We start from the raw sequence: 17,500 nt of genomic DNA on the forward strand, positions 1-17,500 counted from the left end.
TTCTCGTTCTATCTATCTGTCTGTCTATCTGTCTGTCTGTCTCTACTCTCTCTTTCTCTCTTCCCTGTTACGAACAGAAATGGGAAAACAACAATCCTGTTAATGCTTTCTAATAATCAGGTTGTTGATATTTGATGATATTGATATTTCAATACTAACTCATTAGTATTGAATGTTTTAGGAATCAGAGGCTCATTCAGTTGACCTGGGGGAGCAGGGAATATGGAGTGGGGAGGTCTGTTTGTCTCACTGATGGCTCTTTGAAAGAGTGCCACGCTCGATGATGATGTTTTGAAAGCAGTGAAGAAGTGATTGAAAGATAGTATGATGTTGATAGTTACTGTATTGATATTATAATGAAAACACAGGAAGGGATGGAATGATACTGTATTGATATTATAATGAAAACACAGGCAGGGATGGAATGATACTGTATTGATATTATAATGAAAACACAGGAAGAGATGGAATGATACTGTATTGATACTATAATGAAAACACAGGAAGGGATGGAATGATACTGTATTGATATTGTAATGAAAACACAGGAAGGGATGGAATGATACTGTATTGATATTGTAATGAAAACACAGGAAGGGATGGAATGATACTGTATTGATATAGTTTTGAAAACACAGGAAGGGATGGAATGATACTGTATTGATATTATAATGAAAACACAGGAAGGGATGGAATGATACTGTATTGATATTGTAATGAAAACACAGGACGGGATGGAATGATACAGTATTGATATAGTTTTGAAAACACAGGAAGGGATGGAATGATACTGTATTGATATTATAATGAAAACACAGGAAGGGATGGAATGATACTGTATTGATATTATAATGAAAACACAGGAAGGGATGGAATGTTACTGTATTGATATAGTTTGAAAACACAGGAAGGGATGGAATGATACTGTATTGATATAGTTTTGAAAACACAGGAAGGGATGGAATGATACTGTATTGATATCGTTTTGAAAACACAGGAAGGGATGGAATGATACTGTATTGATATAGTTTTGAAAACACAGGAAGGGATGGAATGATACTGTATTGATATTGTAATGTAAACCCAGGAAGGGATGGAATGATACTGTATTGATATTGTAATGTAAACCCAGGAAGGGATGGAATGATACTGTATTGATATTGTAATGAAAACACAGGAAGGGATGGAATGATACTGTATTGATATAGTTTTGAAAACACAGGAAGGGATGGAATGATACTGTATTGATATTATAATGAAACACCAGAAAATTATGATGTCACATCGATGCGGCCACTTTGAATAAAAGATGTCTCCTTCCGACCCACAGGAGGACCAGGGTTACACGACCCATGTGAGAAGGAGCTGACCAACACCCTGACGGCCATGACAGACGAGGAGGCTGAGGCCATCACTACAACGCACAGGTAATACCTCACCTCACACCTGTGGAACTTGTCACTTATAACTTGCGAGATAAATAACCTTGCCTGAGATCTGATGCCGTGTGCTATGCGCCAAGGCTTTAGCTCAGAGGGTAACACAGTTTGTGGCATGCAGGAGACCTAGGGCTAACACAGTTTGTGGCATGCAGGAGACCTAGGTTTCAACCCTGTCTGTCACTTCCTGGAGGCCAATACCTATAACGTCCATGTAGAGTAGGTAGTGTCTGCAGCGAGTGTTTAGTGTTGAGACAGCTAGGCCCGGGGACTCCATCCTCATATCTCCTCTGTAGCCTGGAGATTAGACTCCTGTCAGACAGGGAAGAGCCCTTAAAGATGCTCTGTTCAGCTAGCCGCTCTTATCGAGAGAGAGAGAGAGAGAGAGAGAGAGAGAGAGAGAGAGAGAGAGAGAGAGAGAGAGAGAGAGAGAGAGAGAGAGAGAGAAGAGAGAGAGAAGAGAGAGAGAGAGAGAGAGAGAGAGAGAGAGAGAGAGAGAGAGAGAGAGAGAGAGAGAGAGAGAGAGAGAGAAGAGAGAGAGAGAGAGAGAGAGAGGAGAGAGAGAGAGAGAGAGAGAGAGAGAGAGAGAGAGAGAGAGAGCATATCTAATATATTTGCATTAGAAAACTCACTGTGGAGCTGATACTCTACAAAGTGGGTGTGTGTTTGTATGCGTTTAGCCCCAAAGGCATACATTTTATCTTAGGTAAGCCGGTGCTGCTTCTCCTTACATTTTTCTCTCAGGTGACAAACTGCCAATCACAATATACACAATATATTTCCCGCCATACATAGTCATAGATACAGTGAACCATGAAGACCCAGTGACTTCTCTATGCCACTAGTCTCAGCCACAGCAATGTGCTGCTCAAATGATCTGCTTGTATTGTTTACATGGAGTTAGTACTGGAGCCACTGTTGCTAAGTAAACCCCAGTGACGCCTGGCGAGTGTTATGGCAGTTGTTGCAGAAGAGGTATGTGTTCATAAAAACAAACAACAGTAAAACCATTTGTTTTATTTAAATGGATCAATGAACCGTTGGAGATTAGATCTGTTTGTTTTGTGAGTTGTTCCTCTCTCTGTTTCTGTCGGTCTGTTTACCTCCTCACCTGTCTGTTTTAGACAGTAGACTGTTGAGGGGCTTTGACAGATTGGCCGAGACAAGGATCGAACCACCATTGCCAGGGGGGAGATGTGTGGTCCGGAGTTGGCAGCTTTGCCACTAGACTAGACTCCGGTTGTCTCTTCTGTCTCTTTCTGTCTGCGTCTGTCCACCTGTCTGTCTCTTTCTGTCTGTCCTCCTGTCTGTCTCTTTCTGTCTGCGTCTGTCCTCCTGTCTGTCTCTTTCTGTCTGTGTCTGTCCTCCTGTCTCTCTTTCTGTCTGCGTCTGTCCTCCTGTCTGTCTCTCTCCCTCCTTTTTCTCTGCTCTTTTCTCCTCAGTCTGTTGTTAAGTCTTTCCGTCGCTTTCTCTCCTCACCTGTCTCCTGTCTCCGTCCCGTCTCTCGCTCTCGCTCTCGCTCTCGCTCTCCTCTCTCTCTCTCTCTCTCTCTCTCTCTCTCTCTCTCTCTCTCTCTCTCTCTCTCTCTCTCTCTCTCCTCTCTCTCTCTCTCTCTCTCTCTCTCTCTCTCTCTCTGTCTCTCTCTGTCTCTCTCTCTCTCTCTCTCTCGCTCTCTCTTCCAGCACGCTCTGAGACTGATGGCGTTCGGTCAGATCTACAAGGTGCTGGAGATGGACCCTTTGACCTCTAGTAAACCCAGAAGTACCCTGTCAGACAGGGAGGGCTCCGGGCTAAAGAGGCCTTACGAGGACAGGCCCATGGACGACAAAGACCTCATCAAGAAGATGAAGAGGAACCTGAGGAAAGGTCAGCTCTGTCCCCCTGACCCCTGACCTTGCTCAGTCATGTGACCTGGGCCATGTGATAATATAAGATGAGAAGATAGGTAGGGAGGGAATGGCCGGCAGGGATGTAGCTCAGTTGGTAGAGCATGGCGTTTGCAACGCCAGGGTTGTGGGTTCGATTCCCACGGGGGCCAGTATGAAAAATCTAAAAAAATAACGTATGCACTCGCTAACTGTAAGTCGCTCTGGATAAGAGCGTCTGCTAAATGACTAAAATATAAATATATATATATAAATATATATAAACTTAATTGTCCACAGACATTTTTCTTGGGCAATTATGGCTAGTATTTTCTCTAGTTGGCTATACAGAATAAACTGATCTGGGACCAGGCTATAATAAACTGATCTGGGACCAGGCTATCCTTTCCCCCTCTCTATCTCTAGTTCTTACCTCCTTCTTTTGCTGAAGGCAGATACAACACAACCCACTGGGAAATCAATCATTATTGATATCGATATTTTCTCAAAGCCATCCAGCTGTCTCTTATCCTGTCGTCCCAGTTAGAGGGAAAAGAGATTGGTTAGAAAGAAACAGATTTAGCATTGAGCTTTTTGAAGGATGAATCTGGAATAGAATAGTGCACAGAGCCACACACACACAGTCAGAATGTGAAGCTGTTACCTGAGAGATTCTATCAAAACCGTTTTTGTGTTTTGAGATAGTAGTTGGTGGTTGGGTAGTGCTACTATGTTAGAATTAGGCAGAAATGATGGTCTTTGGAAGCAAGGGTCCCCTTTGTAATAGTCAAAAACACAATAAAAATCTCCAAGGCAACTTCTCACACAGTGTTCTGTAAAAATTATTTATTATAACCCCATGTACGTATTTAAAATATATTTGTTGATTGAACAACAACCACTGTTATTTTGTTTACACTCTCTTGTATCTCTCTCCCTTTCCCTGTCTCTCTCTCCCCCACCCCCCCTCCAGTCCTCGACAGCAAAGCAATAGACACCAACCAACCAATGAATGCTCTGATGCGTCTGAATCAGATACGTCCAGGTCTGCAGTACAAGCTGCTGTCCCAGTCCGGCCCGGTCCACGCTCCTGTCTTCACCATGTCTGTAGACGTAGACAGCACTGTGTACGAAGCCTCAGGCTCCTCAAAGAAGACCGCCAAGCTGCATGTTGCTGTGAAGGTAAAAGAGTTTGACCCCTATTGGCCAGGTCACTGAGAGAAGGGGTGGATAAATGTTGGGAAGGGGAGGTAAATAAAAAGGGTGGGTCGGAGGGGGGAGAGCCTAAATAAAGGGCTCCTGACCAATTCTGCTATTTTGTGGGGGGTTTTACGCTGATCATAACATTTTTGTACATTATTATTATTATTTTATTTTTTCTGTGACCGAAAACCGCTTATGGAGATCAGAACAGCAATCACTAACCTCGGGTGACAGTTTCTACTTCGAGTCGGCAGCTCTGGACATTCTGCTTACTCCGGACCAGGCCCTTATCCCCGGGACCTGAAAGAGGAACCGACGGCGCAAAAGAGGCAGACGAGCCGGCATCCTGACCAAAATACGTTGGCGAGATAATAAACCGTCTCTACCCTCTGTTCTGTTGGTGAATTTACAGTCACTAGATTATCCAACGGGACCTGAAGAACTGTAATATTCTATGTTTCACAGCGTCGTGGCTGAACAAGGACATGGATCATATACATCTCGCTGGCTTTTCCATGCATCGTCAAGACCGGTCGGCAGCCTCGGGTAAGATGAGGGGGGGAGGGTAGTGTCTCTTTGTTAACAACAGCTGGTGCGCAAATCCGTTTTGCCTCATTTTTACCAGCATGTCACCTGTGCAACTAGAGGCGACAAACTTCTCTCCACTCTAGAAACTTCTAGAGCACCTTTACTCCACTCACAGAAACGCATACAAGGCTCTCCTTCGCCCGCTGACCATAAATATATCATCCTGCTTACAAGCAAAAACTCAAACTGGAAGTACCAGTGGTCCGATGAAGCGGATGCTAAGCTACAGTACTGTTTCGCTAGCACAGACTGAAATATGTTGTAGGATTTAACCGATGGCATTGAGGAGTTAACCACATCAGTCACCGGCTTCATTTATAAGTGCATCGACGACGTCATCCTCACAGTGACCGGACGTACATACATATCCCAGGAACCTCTCCCTCAACGTCAGCAAGACATAGGAGCTGATCCTGGACTACAGGAAACAGAGGGCCGAGCATGCCCCCATCCACATCGACGGGGCTGTAGTGGAGCGGGTTGAGAGCTTCAAGTTCCTCGGTATCCACATCACTACAGAATCTACATTGTCCACACACACCAACACAGTCGTGAAGAGGGCACGACAACGCCTCTTCCCCCTCAGGAGGCTGAAAAGATTTGGCATGGGTCCTCAGATCCTCAAAAGGTTCTACAGCTGCACCACTGAGAGCATCTTGACTGACTGCATCAGCGCTTGGTATGGCAACTGCTTGGCATCTGACCACAAGGCGCTACAGAGGATGGTGTGTATGGCCCAGTACATCACTGGGGCTGAGCTCCCTGCCATCCAGGACCTCTAAACCTCGCTCTGGATAAGAGCGTCTGCTAAATGACTAAAATGTAAATGTAAATGTAAACCAGGCAGTGTCAGAGGAAGGCCCTAAAAATTCTGAGACTCCAGCCACCCAAGTCATACTGTTTTCTCTGCTACCGCATGGCAAGCGGTACCAATGCACCAAGTCTGGAACCAACAGGACCCTGAACAGCTTCTACCCCAAGCTATAAGACTGCTAAATAGTTCACCAAATAGCTACCCGGACTATCTGCATTGGCCGTTTTTCACTAACTCTTTTGACTCATCACATACACTGCTGCTACTATTTATTATCTATCCTGTTGCCTAGTCACTTTACCCCTACCTATATGTACATATCTACCTCAATTACCTCGTACCCCTGCACATCGACTCGGTACTGGTAACCCGTGTATAAAGCCAAGTTATCATTACTCATTGTGTATTTATTCCTCATGTTATTATTTGTTCTATTCTCTCTGTATTTTTGGGAAGTATTTCACTGTTAGTCTACACCTGTTGTTTACCAAGCATGTGACAAGTACAATTTGATTTGATTTGGGAGTGTGTTCTACAATGTAGTGTACAGTGTGAGAGTGTTGCAGGCTTTTCAAACTACTGAGCTGAGTCAAGCTGTACAGTCGTGGTCAAAAGTTTTGAGAATGACACAAGTATTGGTCTTCACAAAGTTCGCTGCTTCAGTGTTATGAGATATCTTTGTCAGATGTTACTATGGTATACTGAAGTATAATTACAAGCATTCCATAAGTCTCAAAGGCTTTTATTGACAATTACATTAAGTTTATGCAAAGAGTCAATATTTGCAGTGTTGACCCTTCTTTTTCAAGACCTCTGCAATCCGCCCTGGCATGCTGTCAATTAACTTCTGGGCCACATCCTGACTGATGGCAGCCCATTCTTGCATAATCAATGCTTGGAGTCTGTCAGAATTTGTGGGTTTTTGTTTGTCCACCTGCCTCTTGAGGATCGACCACAAGTTCTCAATGGGATTAAGGTCTGGTGAGTTTCCTGGCCATGGACCCAAAATTTCGATGTTTTATTCCCCGAGCCACTTAGTTATCACTTTTGCCTTATGGCAAGGTGCTCCATCATGCTGGAAAAGGCATTGGTCGTCACCAAACTGTTCTTGGATGGTTGGGAGAAGTTGCTCTCAGAGGATGTGTTGGTACCATTCTTTATTCATGGCTGTGTTCTTAGGCAAAATTGTGAGTGAGCCCACTCCCTTGGCTGAGAAGCAACCCCACACATGACTGGTCTCAGGATGCTTTACTGTTGGCATGACACAGGACTGATGGTAGCGCTCACCTTGTCATCTCCGGACAAGCTTTTTTACGGATGCCCCAAACAATCGGAAAGGGAATTCATCAGAGAAAATGACTTTACCCCTGTCCTCAGCAGTCCAATCCCTGTACCTTTTGCAGAATATCAGTCTGTCCCTGATGTTTTTCCTGGAGATAAGTGGCTTCTTTGCTGCCCTTCTTGACACCAGGCCATCCTCCAAAAGTCTTTGCCTCACTGTGCGTGCAGATGCACTCACACCTGCCTGCTGCCATTCCTGAGCAAGCTCTGCACTGGTGGTGCCTCGATCCCGCAGCTGAATCAACTTTAGGAGACGGCCCTGGCGCTTGCTGGACTTTCTTGGGCGCCCTGACGCCTTCTTCACAACAATTGAACCTCTCTCCTTGAAGTTCTTGATGATCCGATAAATTGTTGATTTAGGTGCAATCTTACTAGCAGCAATATCCTTGCCTGTGATGCCCTTTTTGTGCAAAGCAATGATGACGGCACGTGTTTCCTTGCAGGTAACCATGGTTAACAGAGGAAGAACAATGATTTCAAGCACCACCCTCCTTTTAAAGCTTCCAGTCTGTTATCCTAAATCAATCAGCATGACAGTTATCTCCAGCCTTGTCCTCGTCAACACTGTTACCGAGAGAATCACTGACATGATGGTAGCTGGTCCTTTTGTGGCAGGGCTGAAATGCAGTGGAAATGTTTTTTGGGGATTAAGTTCATTTTCATGGCAATTGCAATTAATCTAATCACTCTTCATGCCATTCTGGAGTATATGCAAATTGCCATCATCAAAACTGAGGCAGCAGACTTTGTGAAAATTAGTATTTGTGTCATTCTCAAAACTTTTAACCACGAATGTACTACGCTGGCCTGCTTACACATTCACCGTAGTTGATGGAGCGGTGGTAGAAAGGACTGTGAAACTAAAACATCTGAGCCAGGTCGGTGTGATAGAAGTACTAGATGGCACTAGTAGTCCTACAGTAGCAGCATGGGGGCATTAGTGTTTGTACACAGGGTCAGAGTCTCGACAGTCAAAAGTAAAAAGTAAGTTAGTAAACCAGAGACACATCTGTTGTGTTGTGTGACATGAGTCAGAGTTATTCAGAAAGATATGTTGTGTTGTGTGATAGGAGTCAGAGTTATTCAGACAAATGTTGTGTTGTGTGACAGGAGTCAGAGTTATTCAGACACATCTGTTGTGTTGTGTGAGGAGAGAGGTAAGTGATTCAGACAGCTGCTGTGTGTGGGAGGAGAGCAGAGCAGAGGAGAGCAGAGGAGAGAGCAGAGGAGATGAGAGGAGGAGAGAGGAGAGGAGAGAGCAGAGGAGAGGAGAGAGCAGAGGAGAGGAGAGGAGAGAGCAGAGGAGAGGAGAGGAGAGAGCAGAGGAGAGGAGAGGAGAGAGCAGAGGAGAGGAGAGAGCAGAGGAGAGGAGAGGAGAGAGCAGAGGAGAGGAGAGGAGAGAGCAGAGGAGAGGAGAGGAGAGAGCAGAGGAGAGGAGAGAGCAGAGGAGAGAGCAGAGGAGAGGAGAGCAGAGAGGAGAGAGCAGAGGAGAGGAGAGAGGAGAGAGCAGAGCAGAGGAGAGGAGAGAGCAGAGGAGAGGAGAGGAGAGGAGAGGAGAGAGCAGAGGAGAGGAGAGGAGAGAGCAGAGGAGAGGAGAGGAGAGAGCAGAGGAGAGGAGAGAGCAGAGGAGAGAGCAGAGGAGAGGAGAGCAGAGGAGAGAGCAGAGCAGAGGAGAGGAGAGAGGAGAGGAGAGGAGAGAGCAGAGGAGAGGAGAGCAGAGAGGAGTGCAAGCGTCGGTCATGCAGCCAACTAGTCAGTCAGTGTTGTGTTGTTGGGCTCCAGCTGTGGTCACACACGGATGACTCTACCCTCGCCCCCGCCCCCCTCCTGGCTACTGTGGCGTAAGGCGGCCAAATCCGTGTAATCCCAAAGTCGTTGTGAACAAAGAGACTCTCCCAAGCATAGAGCTGGGATAATCCTCTATCCTCCAACGATTGCCATAAAAGGTCCCGATGCTACTCTGCTGCTCTCTGCTTCTCCGCTGCTTTGATCTGGTGCCCCGGGGACGCACGTGCAGGGCCGTAGCTGCATATGAGGACACCGAGGTCCGGACATCTGTAATGTTTTCGAAAATCTGTTGAGAGTTAGAATGTTTTGAAACTTGGTTGTGCGTCAGCAGTTTTCCTCTTGTAATATGTCACTCAGTTAAATGGTAGGTAGCCTAGCGGTTAGAGCGTTGGGTCAGTAACTGAAAGGTTGCTGGTTCAAATCCCCGAGCCGACAAGGCTCTGTCGATGTGTCCTTGAGCAAGGCACTTAACCCTAATTGCTCCTGTAAGTCGCTCTGGATAAGAGCGTCTGCTAAATGACTAATGGATATTAGCCCATGTCAGTACTACTTTGTTTCATTGGTAAATTAGTGTAGTTAGTCTAGCCAGCTATCTAAACTTGTAGTAATCATGTCTGAATTACCGACCTGGCACGCAGGGCACCTCAAGGGGGCCCCCCATTGATTTCTCACTCAAATATCATATTAACAAGGCATAAGTCATTGCAGAATGTGTAGAATTGCAGGAAATTAGCTGTAAAACTACAACAACAAAAAAGTTATATAAAGCAAACTTATTTATGTACCTTTTTTTTGTATAATTTTTTTGACCCCCCTTTTCTCCCCAATTTCGATCTTGTCTCATCGCTGCATCTCCCCAACGGGCTCAGGAGAGGCGAAGGTGGAGTAATGCGTTCTCCGAAACATGACCCGCCTAACCGCGCTCCTTAACACCTGCCAGCTTAAACTAGAAGCCAGCCGCACCAATGTGTCGGAGGAAACACAGTTCAGCTGGCGACCGGGGTCAGCCTGCAGGAGTCGCCAGAGCTCAATGAGCCAAGTAAAGCCCCCCCCGGCCAAACCCTCCTTAACCTGGACGACGCTGGGCCAAACCCTCCTTAACCTGGACGACGCTGGGCCGTCCTATGGGACTCCCGGGTCTGTAGTAACGCCTCTAGCACTGCGATGCAGTGCCTTAGACCGCTGCGCCACTCGGGAGCCCCTGTTTACCTTTTGTTAATAAAATAATTTTTCTGCTAACAGATCCCTCTGAGTTAATGTATAGAGGCTAATTGTCTAGCTAATAGGCGATGTGTTTTTAGATCGACTTCACTAAAACTCAGACCTTGGTTATGGCCCTGCGCGCGTGTGTGTATGCATGTGTGTGTGTATGCATGTGTACGTGCGAGCGTGTGTGTGCATGTGTACGTGCGAGCACGCGTGTGTGTGTGCATGTGTACGTGCGAGCGTGTGTGTGTGTGTGTGCATGTGTACGTGCGAGCGTGTGGGTGTGTGTGCATGTGTACGTGCGAGCGTGTGTGTGTGTGCATGTGTACGTGCGAGCGCGTGTGTATGCATGTGTACGTGCGAGCGTGTGTGTGTGTGTGTGCATGTGTACGTGCGAGCGTGTGGGTGTGTGTGCATGTGTACGTGCGAGCGTGTGTGTGTGTGCATGTGTACGTGCGAGCGCGTGTGTGTGTATGCATGTGTACGTGCGAGCGTGTGTGTGTATGCATGTGTACGTGCGAGCGCGTGTGTGTGTATGCATGTGTACGTGCGAGCGTGTGTGTGTATGCATGTGTACGTGCGAGCGCGTGTGTGTGTATGCATGTGTACGTGCGAGCGTGTGTGTGTATGCATGTGTACGTGCGAGCGCGTGTGTGTGTATGCATGTGTACGTGCGTGTGGGTGTGTGTATGCATGTGTACGTGCGAGCGTGTGTGTGTATGCATGTGTACCTGCGAGCGTGTGTGTGTGTATGCATGTGTACGTGCGAGCGTGTGGGTGTGTGTGCATGTGTACGTGCGAGCGACCCAATTTGGGTCAGACACAAAGGGTGCTCCTGTTCCGTCCACACAGAGAAAGGGACCGGTCCACTGACTACAGCAGCCCCAAAGGTACTGTGTTGCTGCTGGTGAATTAGCCTGGTATTATAGTAATACAGGAAACAGAAGAAGTGTGTTGGAGATGAAACTCAGTCACTCAGAACTGGAACTCAGGACCGACAGTAGTATTGTTAAGAAGTGAATGAACATAGGGATAGTTTTGGAGGAAGAAATCAGAAATGGTCTCCTCTTCTTCCTCTCCTCTTCCTCCTCTCCTCTTTCTCATCTAATCCTCCTCTTCCTCCTCTCCTCTTTCTCTTCTAATCCTCCTCTGCCTCCTCTCCTCTTTCTCTTCTAATCCTCCTCCTCCTCCTCCTCCTCTCCTCTTTCTCTTCTAATCCTCCTCTTCCTCCTCTCTATCTCTCTTCTGCCTATCTTCCTCTCCTCTCACCCTCTCCTCTCACCCTCTCCTCTCTCTAGGTCCTTCAGGCGATGGGTTACCCCACTGGGTTTGATACGGACCTGGACTGCAGTGCAGACGAGAAGTCGGACGGAGAGGGGAAGAGTGAATCGTCCACACACAGCAATAACACAACGCACTCAGACAGCTCAAATACACTGGAGGTACAGTACACACACAGACACACACACACACACACTTTTAAATACTTTATTTGAATCCACCAATCAAATGTACAAAAAAAGGATCCAAACATTTCAAAGGTCCCTGTTTGCATGGCACTCAAGGGTACAGAAAGCACCTCCTTCTCCAAACAGCTAGGCTGCCCACGATAGCTGAAACAGAGCAGTACCTAGCCAATTTCTTTGCTCTAGTTTTTGTCAGGCCCGCAATCTGGAGGCCACGAACTGCAAGCCTGTGTACCTGGCTGAGACTGCCAAATATCAGTGCCACCAGTTTGCACCTACACCCGAGGCTGTCCAAGCGTGTCACGAGGGGCTGGTATTTAAGCAGCTTCTCGGCATCCTTGTATGAACAGCAGCCATTCACAACGTGGGCAATGGACTCCATTACATTTGACTCATGTAGAATACAAAATGGGTCATGGTTTGCAGGGAACCAGAGTGCTACGTTATATTTTGTTGCTAGAATTTGCAGCCTCGCCTTAACAGTAAAGGTGAGAATGTCCTCGCCAACAGCAGCATTCTGGTACATGGAATGGGAGACAGAGTGGTCTTTTTTTAGCATAATATGTATCTGGGCATCCATAATAAATTAACAATGAAAATGTCCCTGTCTCGTAACACGCACACACACATGCACACGCATGGCCACCAGAAGCAATATACACTACATGACCAAAAGTATGTGGACACCTGCTCGTGGAACATCTCATTCCAAAATCATGGGCATTAATATGGAGTTGGTCCCCCCTTTGCTGCTATAACAGCCTACACTCTTCTGGGAAGGGTTTCCACTAGATGTTGGAACATTGCTGTGGGGACTTGCTTCCATTCCGCCACAAGAACAGAGGTGTTCGATGGGGTTGAGGTCAGGGCTCTATGCAGGCCAGTGAAGTTTTTCCACACCGATCTCGTCAAATCATTTCTGTATGGACCTCGCTTTGTGCACGGGGGCATTGTCATGCTGAAACAGGAAAGGGCCTTCCCCAAACTGTTGCCATAAAGTTGGAAGCACAGAAACGTCTAGAATGTCATTGTATGCTGTAGTGTTAAGATTTCCCTTCACTTGAACTAATGGGCCTAGCCCAAACCATGAAAAACAGCCCCAGACTATTATTCCTCCTCCACCAAACTTTACAGTTGGCACTATGCATTGGGGCAGGTAGCATTCTCCTGGCATCCGCCAAACCCAGATTCGTCCGTTAGACTGCCAGATGGTGAAGCGTGATTCATCACTCCAGAGAATGCGTTTCCACTGCTCCAGAGTTCAATGGTGGCGAGCTTTACACCACTCCAGCAGACACTTGGCATTGCGCGTGGTGATCTTAGGCTTGTGTGAAGCTGCTCGGCCATTGAAACCCATTTCATGAAGCTCCCGAAGAACTGTTCTTGTACTGACGTTGCTTCCAGAGACATTTTGGAACTCGGTAGTGAGTATTGCAACCGAGGACAGATAATTTTTCCGCGGTACTCGCTTCAGCACTCGGCGGTCCCGTTCTGTGAGCTTGTGTGGCCTACCACTTCGCAGCTGTTGTTGGTTCTAGACGTTTCCACTTCATAATAACAGCACTTACAGTTGACCAGGGAAGCTCTAGCAGGGCAGAAATATGACGAACTGACCTGTTGGAAAGGTGGCATCCTATGACGGTGCCACGTTGAAAGTCACTGAGCTCTTTAGTAAGGCCATTCTACTGCCATTGTTTGTCTATGGAGATTGCATGGTTGTGTGCTCGATTTTATACACCTGTCAGCAACGGGTGTGGCTGAAATAGCCAAATCCACTAATTTGAAGGGGTGTCCACATACCTTTGTATATATAGTGTAGATTCTCTGGTGTTATCTGATATGTTATCTGTAATCAGATTTTTATTCTGTACTTGTGGTCCCGCAGGTCCGAACTCAGGGTCCTATTCTGACGGCCAGTGGTAAGAACCCCGTCATGGAGCTCAATGAGAAACGCAGAGGTCTGAAGTACGACCTCATATCAGAGAGCGGGGGCAGCCATGACAAACGCTTCGTCATGGAGGTGAGGAATACACCAGGCGTACCTCCACTGGAACACTATATTAGACACACACAGACTGACTCTCAAAGAACTTTGATGCAACTCAATGGACCAAGGTTGGTGCACACTGGCTGGCTAGCTCATCAGATACTAAATCAGTCTTTCCCAGAGCAGTGTAGTGTTGTCCCATCCAGTCATTCATTCCTCCAGGGCCGCTGGCTGTGTTGTCCCATTCATCCCTCCAGGGCCGCTGGCTGTGTTGTCCCATTCATCCCTCCAGGGCCGCTGGCTGTGTTGTCCCATTCATTCCTTCAGTGCCGCTGGCTCAGCTGGGATGTTTTCTGTCACGCGATAGATTCACATCAATGTGCAGAGGTCAAGTCTGTCACACCTGATATGTAGTGTGTTTCCTGTCTGATGGATACGGGTGTTGGAGCTATAGATCCTTCCTCTGGCTGGTGTCATTAGTCAGCACCAGTAACAATACTATACCACCAGACATACAGGATATCTCTATACTATACCACCAGACATACAGGATATATCTATACTATACCACCAGACATACAGGATATCTCTATACTATACCACCAGACATACAGGATATCTCTATACTATACCACCAGACATACAGGATATATCTATACTATACCACCAGACATACAGGATATCTCTATACTATACCACCAGACATACAGGATATCTCTATACTATACCACCAGACATACAGGATATATCTATACTATACCACCAGACATACAGGATATCTCTATACTATACCACCAGAAATACAGGATATATCTATACTATACCACCAGACATACATGATATCCTTAGTGATGCAAACTCAACAGACACATTTGATCAACTCTTCTTCACCCAACGCATGCTTACTTGAACCTACTTGTGTGTGTTTGTGTGTGCGTGTGTGTGTGTCTCCCTCTCTCTCTCCAGGTGGAGGTGGATGGTCAGAAGTTCCGGGGGGCGGGGCCTAATAAGAAGGTAGCGAAGGCATCTGCTGCGTTGGCTGCTCTGGAGAAACTCTTCTCTGGTCCCAACGCCACCGCCATCAAGAAGAAGAAGATCATCCCTCAACACGCTGTACGTTAGCAATACTGTCTCTCTGATCAGCTATCAACACCTTGTGTTTACAAGAGTCTGAGGGGTCCGTTAGCATCATCAGTCCTTTAGAGCAGGGCTCTCTAACCCTGTTCCTGGAGAGTCCTGGAGGTTTTCGCTCCAACCCCAATCTAGCGCACCTGATTCTAATAATTGCTGGTTGATAAGCTGAATCAGGTTAGTTACAACTGGGGTTGGAGTGAAAACCTACAGGACGGTAGCTCTCCAGAAACAGGGTTGGAGACCCCTGCTTTAGAGGAACAAGTCTGATCACTTATCAATACTGCTTGTTTACAGAAGAATCTGATCAATAATTTATCTTTAGAGGAAAGTCCGATCAGTAATCAATACTGCTTATTTACAGGACAATCTGATCAATCATTTATCTTTAGAGGAAAGTCTGATCAGTTATCAATACTGCTTGTTTACATTTACATTTACGTAATTTAGCAGCCACTCTTATACAGAGTGACTTACAGGAGCAATTAGGGTTAAGTGCCTTGCTCAAGGGCACATCGACATATTTTTCACCTAGTCGGTTCAGGGATTCGAACCAGCGACCTTTCGGTTAATGGCCCAAGGCTCTTAACCGCTAGGCTACCTGAAGAATCTCATCAGTTATCAATACTTCCTCTCTTACCTTCTCAACCTGATACAGTCTCTAATAGAGATTATTTCCAACTATCAGTACAGCCTGTTTACAGGGTAGTCTGATCAGTCATCAATACTGGTTGTTTACAGTGCTGTCTTTGTGTCCCTGTAGACGAAAGGTTCCCTAGCTGCAGTGGTGGCAGCCTCAGCAGTAGCAGCCCAGGTGGCCAGGGGGAGAGGTAGAGCGGCAGCCCTAACCAGAGGAGCCTTCATTACCACAGCCGCTGCACCAGGATACACACAGATACCAGGTACATGGAAGTATGTAAATGTCTGTGGGTGTACATGTGTGTGTGTGTGGGTGGGTGATCGTGAGTGTGTGTGTGTGTTTTGTCTCTGTCTGTCCTGTTCAGTCCAGTTCCCTGCCATAACTGTATGGTGTGTGTGTGTGTGTGTGTGTGTGTGTGTGTGTGTGTGTGTGTGTGTGTGTGTGTGTGTGTGTGTGTGTGTGTGCGTGTGCGTGTGCGCGTGTGCATGTTACCATTATGTCCAGTTATCCAGCGATGCTAATAGTCCACATGGCTTTAACATGTCTGACAGGCTTCGGGACTCCATATGGATACAGTGCTGCAGCCGCCCCAGCCTACGGTAAGTCACGCCTCCAACCCGTTCTCTGAGTCTATGGGGTTAACGCCTGCCTCACCTCACTCTTCTTTTCCTTCCTACACCTGTTGGAGGCCCTACTGGAAAATGATACTGTACATTCCCATCGAATCTGAAATGGAAGAATTGGGAAAATCTAAAAGCTAAATTAAAAGTGGAACTGATCATAACCTTTTGGTTCTTACTGTGGTTGGAGCAAGCCTTGCTGCGCTTCTTCGCCTGCCTGAGTGTCCAGACTGCTGCTTGTTCTGTCTGTCTGTCTGTCCGTCCTACCGTCCCCTCCCCCATCCTGACTCTCTGGATATCTCTCTCCTCTCCTCAGTGTAGCCCCCCTGTTCTCTATCCACAGCCAGACACAGCCAGATACCCCATTCAAAGCTGCCCAGCCAGGCAGAGACCGATGCCACCAACACACACAGGGACAGGCTATATGGGTTATACACACTAACACTACCTCTCTAGACTACCTTCTAACCAAACCTAGCTCTACTGTAATGCAGTGCAGTATACACACACACACAAAACCTCTTCCAACCAATTGTATCTCAAAGCTCTACTATATCCTTATAAACATGGATACATTAACAGCGTAACTGTTTAATTCACTCTACACTAGGGCTGTCCCCGACAACAACAAAAAAATCTTAGTCGACCGAGACTGTTGTCTGCAATGTTCCCTCTAATATTTTGTGGCACTGAGCAAATTTCAGGTCTGCTGAGCGCAAACTTGAATGTTGTGAAAATTCTGTGCAACTTCCAGGCTGTACCTGCTTTCAGTTACAGTTTTAACAGTGGCCAAGTAGGCTACTGTTGCTATTTGATCATAATGTAGGCCTACCCGAGTGGCCTACCATCCAAAACAATGGAGAAAATGCAGCCCTTAACATTTCTACATGGAAATAGCTGTTCTATCATTCAGCCTACAGTAGCAGCCAATGTGTGGTGTTCAATGTAGGCCTACAATACATGAGACTTTTGAAAAAAACATGCAGGGCTTGACATTAACCTGTTTATCCACTTGTCCATCAGACAAAGAGGTGACTGAAAATATTGTTGTGTTTAATGCAAGAAATCACTTTACAAAATAAAATGCATTATTATTCCCCTACCATTATTACAGAGAATCAGACAAATTATGCTACCCTCTGCCTATTGGCTACTTAGCTTATTCAAGCCTGTCTCAAATTACAACACTGCCCCTTTAAGACAAAAACAAAGCTCTTTACCTGATTTGCTTTTCAAAGATGTCTAGAAATGTACACGTTTTGTGCTCTTGTAGGAAGCAATCACTCCCCTATTGCTGACTACAAATTATATATAACTGGGCTAATAACTCACTAACTAGCAAAGGATATGAACAAAATGTGCACGTGGCTACATGCATCTCTTGCTTTGATCTCAAAACCAGCGCATCTACT

At 46.3% G+C, this 17,500-nt stretch overlaps 1 pseudogene across 1 annotated transcript in view; it reads left to right on the forward strand.

The window, feature by feature from the left end:
- LOC311136027 (spermatid perinuclear RNA-binding protein-like) overlaps positions 1-17,500 on the forward strand; it is a 60,617-nt pseudogene that overhangs the window by 35,639 nt on the left and 7,478 nt on the right. Inside the window, exons 8-15 of the transcript in view lie at positions 1,331-1,427; positions 3,122-3,305; positions 4,278-4,486; positions 11,543-11,686; positions 13,596-13,730; positions 14,664-14,810; positions 15,592-15,730; positions 16,020-16,067. The product of the transcript in view is annotated as a spermatid perinuclear RNA-binding protein-like (transcript). The remainder of the gene's footprint in view (positions 1-1,330; positions 1,428-3,121; positions 3,306-4,277; positions 4,487-11,542; positions 11,687-13,595; positions 13,731-14,663; positions 14,811-15,591; positions 15,731-16,019; positions 16,068-17,500) is intronic.

The sequence above is a fragment of the Coregonus lavaretus genome (genome assembly GCF_964263955.1).
Source record: "Coregonus lavaretus genome assembly, chromosome: 10".
In the NCBI taxonomy this organism is placed as follows: domain Eukaryota; kingdom Metazoa; phylum Chordata; class Actinopteri; order Salmoniformes; family Salmonidae; genus Coregonus; species Coregonus lavaretus.